The sequence below is a fragment of the Mus musculus genome, chromosome 18 (assembly GCF_000001635.26).
Source record: "Mus musculus strain C57BL/6J chromosome 18, GRCm38.p6 C57BL/6J".
Classification (NCBI taxonomy): Eukaryota; Metazoa; Chordata; class Mammalia; order Rodentia; family Muridae; genus Mus; species Mus musculus.
In genome coordinates, this window is record NC_000084.6 from 85,710,049 (window position 1) to 85,717,389 (window position 7,341).

At 39.2% G+C, this 7,341-nt stretch overlaps 1 pseudogene; it reads right to left on the reverse strand.

Moving 5' to 3' along the window:
• Positions 1 to 5,882: 5,882 nt before the first annotated feature.
• On the reverse strand, positions 5,883 to 7,020 carry Gm7612 (annotated as a pseudogene).
• Positions 7,021 to 7,341: the final 321 nt, after the last annotated feature.

Consider the following 7,341-nt stretch of genomic DNA (forward strand, 5'->3'; position numbering starts at 1 on the left):
TGTGTGTGTGTGTGATAACTTAAAGAATATGAAACAATTCACTAATGTTGGCCAATGTCTCATTATATTTATCATAAAAACCTTGAAAAAAATCACATTTCTTTAGACTAATTTTTCATATAAAAGGATTCTGTAGTTCATAGTTAGGCAGACATGTTTTAAGTCTAAATCTCTCAAGACATAACTTTTTAAAGAGCACGGAACAGTTGTCGTCAGAAATGAACTTTACAGAATTCAAAATACTGCTGAATTTGCTCATTTTTTTAGGCTCAAAAGTCATGTTAGGACAAAGACGATTTATTGTGCTTATTCTGAGGCATTCGTAATAATGTAGTGATACACTTTTTCATTTTGTGCTCCTCTTTAAGCCTCAGGATTTGGCTAAAATTTTCAAGCATTGCTTTATGAGTCTGTGAGGTGTGTATATTTAAGATCAGCACACCCTATTCAAGTCATTTTTTATACCTGTTGTGTTTTCACTGAATCATGGGGGCAAAACATGATTAAGAATTGTCGGTCATCAATGGGAGGAGAGGCCCTTGGTCTTGTGAAGGTTCTATGCCCCAGTATAGGAGATGCTAGGGCCAGGAAGCAGGAATGGGTGGGTTGGGGAGCAAAAGAGAGGGAGAGGGGATAGGGGATTTTCGGAGGAGAAACTAGGAAAGGGGATAACATTTGGAATGTAAATAAAGAAAATATCTAATTTAAAATATATATATGGTTAGTAAAAAAAAAGGGAAGAAAGAAAGAAAGAAAGAAAGAAAGAAAGAAAGAAAGAGAGGGAGGGAGGAGGGAGGGAGGGAGGGAGGGAGGGAGGGAGGGAGGAAGGAAGGAAGGAAGGAAGGAAGGAAGGAAGGAAGGAAGGAAGGAAGAAATTGTAGCAGTGGTGTGACCTACTATTTCCTTAACAGTAGTACCCACATTTTTCATTTTGTTTTAATTAAAAAGTACACTATACTGAATGTATACATTTTAAATATCAGCATATGGATGAGAAAATAATATATAGTATTATGATTATCACTATGAAAATACTTGTAAATCCATTATTTTATGGAAACAAGAACTAAAAGTGAATTCTTTCTCTCCCTTTCTCTCCTACTCTTCTTTCACCATCTTCTCTCTCTTCTTCTTTTTTCCTACCCTCTCTCTAATTCTTCCTCCAGTTTTTCCTCTCTCTATCCCTCTCACTTCTCCTCTCCCTGTTCGTCTCCCCACCCCACTCTGTCACCTCCATCCTCTTCCTGTCTTCCTGTCTGTTTCTCTTTCATTCTATATTATTTTGGTTCCTTTACTTTCAGTGTTATTAGGAATTTCTAAAGCCATGGGATAAGTTACTCAATGACTTGATGTTTCTAGTATCTTAAATCAGCCAGCGTCGGCAAAATCTTAGAAAGCCATAGTGAGTTTTGCTTTATAAACTCTGCATCCTCTTAGAGAAGAGAACCAGGCTCTGAGACAGTACATGCTGCTCCTTTTCTGTTGGGTTCATATGAACTCATCAAACTTCCAGAACACTCTCTTCTGACAGTCTCATCATGGATGTACTGTGTCCCGACAGTCTCCTCAAGGGCTGTATTGTGTCCTGATAAGTCTCCTCACAGGGTATACTGTGTCCTGACAGTATATCAAGGACAGTACTATGCCCAGAACAGTGGTTATTCTGATGAAGTAGATAAGCCTGAAGACTAGTTTATCCATATGCTAGGAGAATGTTATTTATCAAGTAATTATCATGTTATCTAGTAAAAAAGGAAGCTTTGCAACTCTGTGGTTTTGTATTGAAGTTTTGCTAGAGAACAAGAGTTTTCTGTAAAGCTGGATTTTTTTTTAAGATGTATTTATTTTACTTATATAAGTACACTGTAGCTGTCTTCAGACGCACCAGAAAGAGGGCATTGGATCCCATTTCAGATGGTTGTGAGCCACCATGTGGTTGCTGGGAATTGAACTCAGGACCTCTGGAAGAGCAGTCAGTGCTTTTAACCGCTGAGTCATTTCTCCAGCCCAAAGCTGGATCTTCTTACAGTCTTCTTACAGTTGGAAGTATCATGTATTGACTGCTGAATCTGTCAGGGAACGAAATTTCCCATCCCTACACCACTGATAGATAAAACCTGATTTTGGCAAAGACTCTCCCACAGCACCTATGTATAAGACTCTGACTTCCACTCAAGAATGATGAGATGTGAAAGAAGATAGTGCTTATTCACCTCTCTACATAAGACACAAAATACAGTGTTCACCTATACATCAGTAGACAACTCTACACAGAAGGAACAGATAATCAGGCTCATGAGAAATGTTTAAAAAGCTGTTAAGTAGATGCTGATGTGTATGTAATGCAGTGGGATTGTATTTACTTGATATAGGCCCTCCAGGTCTTCTGTCATAAAAAGGGAGTAACTGTGAGCTGTAGCAGTGAGTCTGTAGGCCAAAACATGTCCTGATATTCTATTAGACCGGAGTTTGGATCCCAGTACCCACATTCAGACATTATAATCACCTATAAATTCACCTCCAATGTATTTAGTGCCCTTTTCTAACTTCCACAAGTATCCCAAAACACATAGCCTATAACACACACATACCCCTAACGCAAGCACACTCACACAAACACACACACACACACACACACACACACACACACACACACACACACTACAAGAAGATAATAATGTGCTCTTAGATCTCATCTTTAAATAATAATAAAAGACCCACACTTATACTTCTATATAGTACAGACCACAGGTGCTATTTTCTTGATATATGCATGTCAGTAAAAGGTGGTAGAGTGACGATATTTTCTTTTAGAATTAGCAAACTTCTCATTTAGTGCAAAATGAAAGTTTATTTTCTAGATAATATTTACTAAACCTTCAGGTCACTTACATTACTGTTCACACTATTTCTTTGTAAAACCACATAAATGGTCACTGAGAACTTACAGCTCTACTAGAGACACTTAAAGAGTATAAATCCAGAAGATTTAATCTTTGTGTATGGCTGTACTTTCATCTTTAATAAGTATTAAAATTATAGTTATAGAAAATGCAAATTAAACCACATAAATCTTGTCCCAGTGACTGTCTTTTGTTGGGATGACATGACCAAAAGTAACCTGAGAAGAACACATCATTTGACTTACAGCTTATAGTACATTATGGAGGAAACCAAGTCAAGAACTCAAGGCAGGTACTTAGAGGAAAGAACTGGAGCAGAGGCCATGGAGTAACAAACTCCTTGGCTTGCTCTCTCTCAGTGGCTTGCTCAGCTTGCTTTCAGATACAATCCAGGACTACACGCCTATGAGTGGAGTGCCCATAATAATTTGAGCCCTCCAACATCAATCAATCAAAATGATGCCTACAGATGTGTTCCCATATCAGTCTGATGGAGGCAGTTAGTCATTCGAGGTTCCCTTTCCCATGTTGACAAAAAGTTACCAGCACATGCATGTGACATCACATTCCTTATGCCTAGGTGTTTTCACATAAAGGGTTCTACCAATATTTATCTAATGTTAGACTGCACAGCAGTGCCAGGTAAGTCTCGTGGGCATTCCACATCTTAATGCTCTCTTGTGTCATTTTAGGTGGTAACAAACTAGATAGAGTTGTAACAATCCACTGAATTAATGTGGATTCATTGCAGTTAAACATGCTGCAAGTTACCTTTAGTATATGCATTTCTATCTCTACATAATGGTGTGTGTGTGTGTGTGTGTGTGTGTGTGTGTGTGTGTGTGTGTGTGCATGTGTCTGTTTAGTGAAGTTCCTAAAAGTGTATCTGTGCATGTTTGGCAAAGAGAAAGTCATCCCGCATGCCATGGTGCTATTCAGACAGACCAGCACACAGGAGAGCTGATGGCCTTGTATATTATTGAACATAAGAAATGAAAGGAGTCTCAATTTTCAACAAAATGAATTACATTTTTCACAATTATGCAAGCAGATGGATTTATACTTTATCTCCACTACTAAGAACAATGTCCTTTGAAGATATTTACATTTTTTTCTGGTATTGTATGTTTGCTGAATGCTTCTGTCCTGCATTCTTAGTCTATGAGCATACTTGGTTACATGGCAGCCTTGACATGTAGAGATTGAAATAGCGAACAGACTAAGGTAACTCTGAGATCTCTGATCACTCTGCTCTCCTCTCTCAGATGACACACAGTACACTTAAAGTGAAGGTAGCATAATTGCTCTGTGCTGGCTCACAAGCCAGGGTCAGAATTGATTGCCATATGAATAAACCTGGAGATCAGTTGCTCAATACTTAATTTGCTAAGATAAACCCAAGATCTTCACATCAAAGGCATTTTTAATCATATAATACAAAGCTTCACTTGAATTCACATTTCAAAGGAATATTAAATGCTCACTTAACGTATTCATAATCTCTGAGAAGCTATTAAACCTGGGAATAGAACTAAGCAGGTTTTCTAATTATGAACATACATTACAAACTCTATTGCCTTATTTCAAATCTTCACGTACCCTCTCAACATGGAAGTTCCCATTCTTTGCTCACAAAGACATGCAAAACAGGGAGAGAAAGGTTACAAGCACCTATCTTGACCCTGTCACTAGCTGCTCTTTGCTGTCTGACAATCCCCACCTTTTCCTGACAGCTTTAACTATACCCTTATTTTCCTTAAGCATTTAAGTGTGACTAACTGTCAAGCTCTTAAACTGAAGTCAAATTCTATTTGGGTTTTTATCTTCTGGAAAATGAGAAGACTGTCAGAGAAATGAAACAAAAGCCATAAAGCAAGTGAGAATTGGATGCTTTCTGAAGAGAGAAAGGAACTAGTATGGCAGCCACAGATCCTGCTGGTGTTGGCAGGGGCTGGAGTACTTCTCCACTGCCTTTTCCGTTCTTTGGATGAGTTGATAGGTTGATGCCATTTTAAGTCTCTAATGTGAAGAAAACTGAGGAACTACACTACTGAAAAATCACTGCGAGTCATTTGTCCATCAAGGAGAATCATTCTGATCTGGCCATCTTTAGCTCCATGATACTAAGGATGGAATGCCCATGCAAGGCCTCGGTGCCTTTGCTTGCACAGAGAGTGACGCATGCCAGACCAGAGAGAACTGAGATTACTGCTGATGGAATTGAAACTCAAGAGATTGCCTGCATGTCCTCAGGAAGGATCTTCCGCTTCTGGGGCCATCATGTGTTCCGTTTCAATGAAAATGAAGACAACGATGCTTCGGGGGAAGTATGGAAAGTTATTCTACTGCACATATTTTCTTCAGTTCTTGATTTATTGACAGCTGGTAAATAGGAGTTTTATTTTATTTTATTTTATTTTATTTTATTTTATTTTATTTTATTTTTACTAAAGGAGAGATATCCAAGGAATCTTATAACTCTCCAACAACCATTCTAAAAGATTTTCCTTATTTTAAAAAATGTGGAGTATTCCTGTTGGAAAATGATAAGGGTATATAAAACTGCAGATGATTCCAATGTTATTTTGCACATTTTAGGAACAAATGTCATTAGAAATTTTTCCCACTGCATCCAAGTGGAATCACAATTGTGTAAAATGTATTTTAAATACTCAGTGTAGCCCACCTTAGAATGAAACCAATAAGAATGTTGAATAGTTTATGCCATGGGGGGCATGGTCACTGTAGTGCCTGCTGATGGTGTTCCATAGCTAAGGATGCTGAGACTGGTTGCCAAAGACTGAGCAAGGGGACAGGAATTTGTTTTCTTTATTGAGTTTCTTTTTTTTATTTTTGAGCAAAACTAATTTTATTGGCAAAGATACTGAGGTTGTCAAAGAACCTTGGGTAGCCAACACACTGGAAAACAAACATTTTTTTCCCCCAATCCTATAAGTTTATATCCCTACACTTTGTGATTTAAGGAATCTTTTGCACCAGATTAAAGACATAGATATGGAGGTCACCATCAAACTTGATAAAGTACACAGAAGGCTTGGCTAGAACTTGGTAAACAACCTTGCTGATCTTTTTGGAACCATCGTCTCTGGTGTAGTGCACCCATTTACCTATTAAGACGTCACTGTCATCATCTGATCTCACCTCAGCCGGAGGAGTCTCTGGAATGATGTGGAGGTTACCTTCCTTGTAGTCATCCAGGAGCTGATAGACGTAGAGGACCGGATCCTTCTTGTAGGTAATGTAAAACCATTCCTTCATGATTGGCACCTGGGCTAGCACCACCCCCTTCCAGTTTTCCTTGGAGCCATGTTTGCCCTCAAATTTATGTTCTACCGCTCTGCCAACCAGGGCGCTGGCGAGGTGGGCATCCCTCACCTGAGAAAACACTACTTTGTGAGGCAAGACCTTAAGATTTATAATCCTCTCATCGCTGTGAAGCTCCTGTCCGTAGACACTGTCAATTCTGTCATACTTCACCAAATAAAGAGAAGGGTTTGTTGGCAGTTGACCTAGAACGATGGCCTTCCATTGGGTGACAGGCTCATTACCTTCCTTTCAACCGTGAGAAATTCTGCAGTCGACAATATTCCTCAGGGCCTGGGAAGAAGGCTTCCTCCTCCTCTTCTTCTTGAGGGATGTCATGCTCAGCCTCTTCAGAGGCATTGTCTTCTACATGGCTGTAGACCTGGTGTGGTAAGCCACAGCAACCCTGGTCCACTGTCCTGTGGCTATCATTCTGTGTTCAGGCTTCATACTTGCCCATTGCCTGGGTTTGAAGATCTTGTCCAAAGAAAATGTATTGAGTTTCTTAGGATGGCTTCTGGCTTGTAGAGGTCTGCCTTCTCAAGATGTGTCCCCATGAACTTCCTTTCTACCTGCGAGTGAAGAGAAAATGAACCCTCTCATCTTCCTTTAAGACCACCTAGCACCACAACGTTGTCACCTTATGGCCACACTATATCTTAGTCACACCCTAAAAGTCCTTCCCTATGACAAGCTTTAGTATTTTGTAGAGAAAACCTCTTATAAACATCACCTGTTAATAACAAAGCCGACAGCAAATGAGCTGAGGCAGGAACCAGGAGGTGGTTCACCGGCAGGAAGTGAGAGGATTCTGGGTAATAGTGAGCAATAAAAGAGAGATATAGGGAGAGCTACAAGAGACAAAGAAGCAGGCCAGGACTGAAGGAAAGGTAGCTGACTATATGGTAGACAGAATAGTTTAAATGGGTTAAATAAGTTAAGAGCTAGTTAGGGAATGGGTCAATGCTTATGGCTGAGGCATTTAATAACTAATTGGTCTCAGAGTGATTATTGATGGGAAAAAAAGGCCAGGAGGAAGAATGCATTATTAAAATTATTATTATTATTATTAATATTATTCTATGTTTCATTATCAAACAGTATCATACAACGG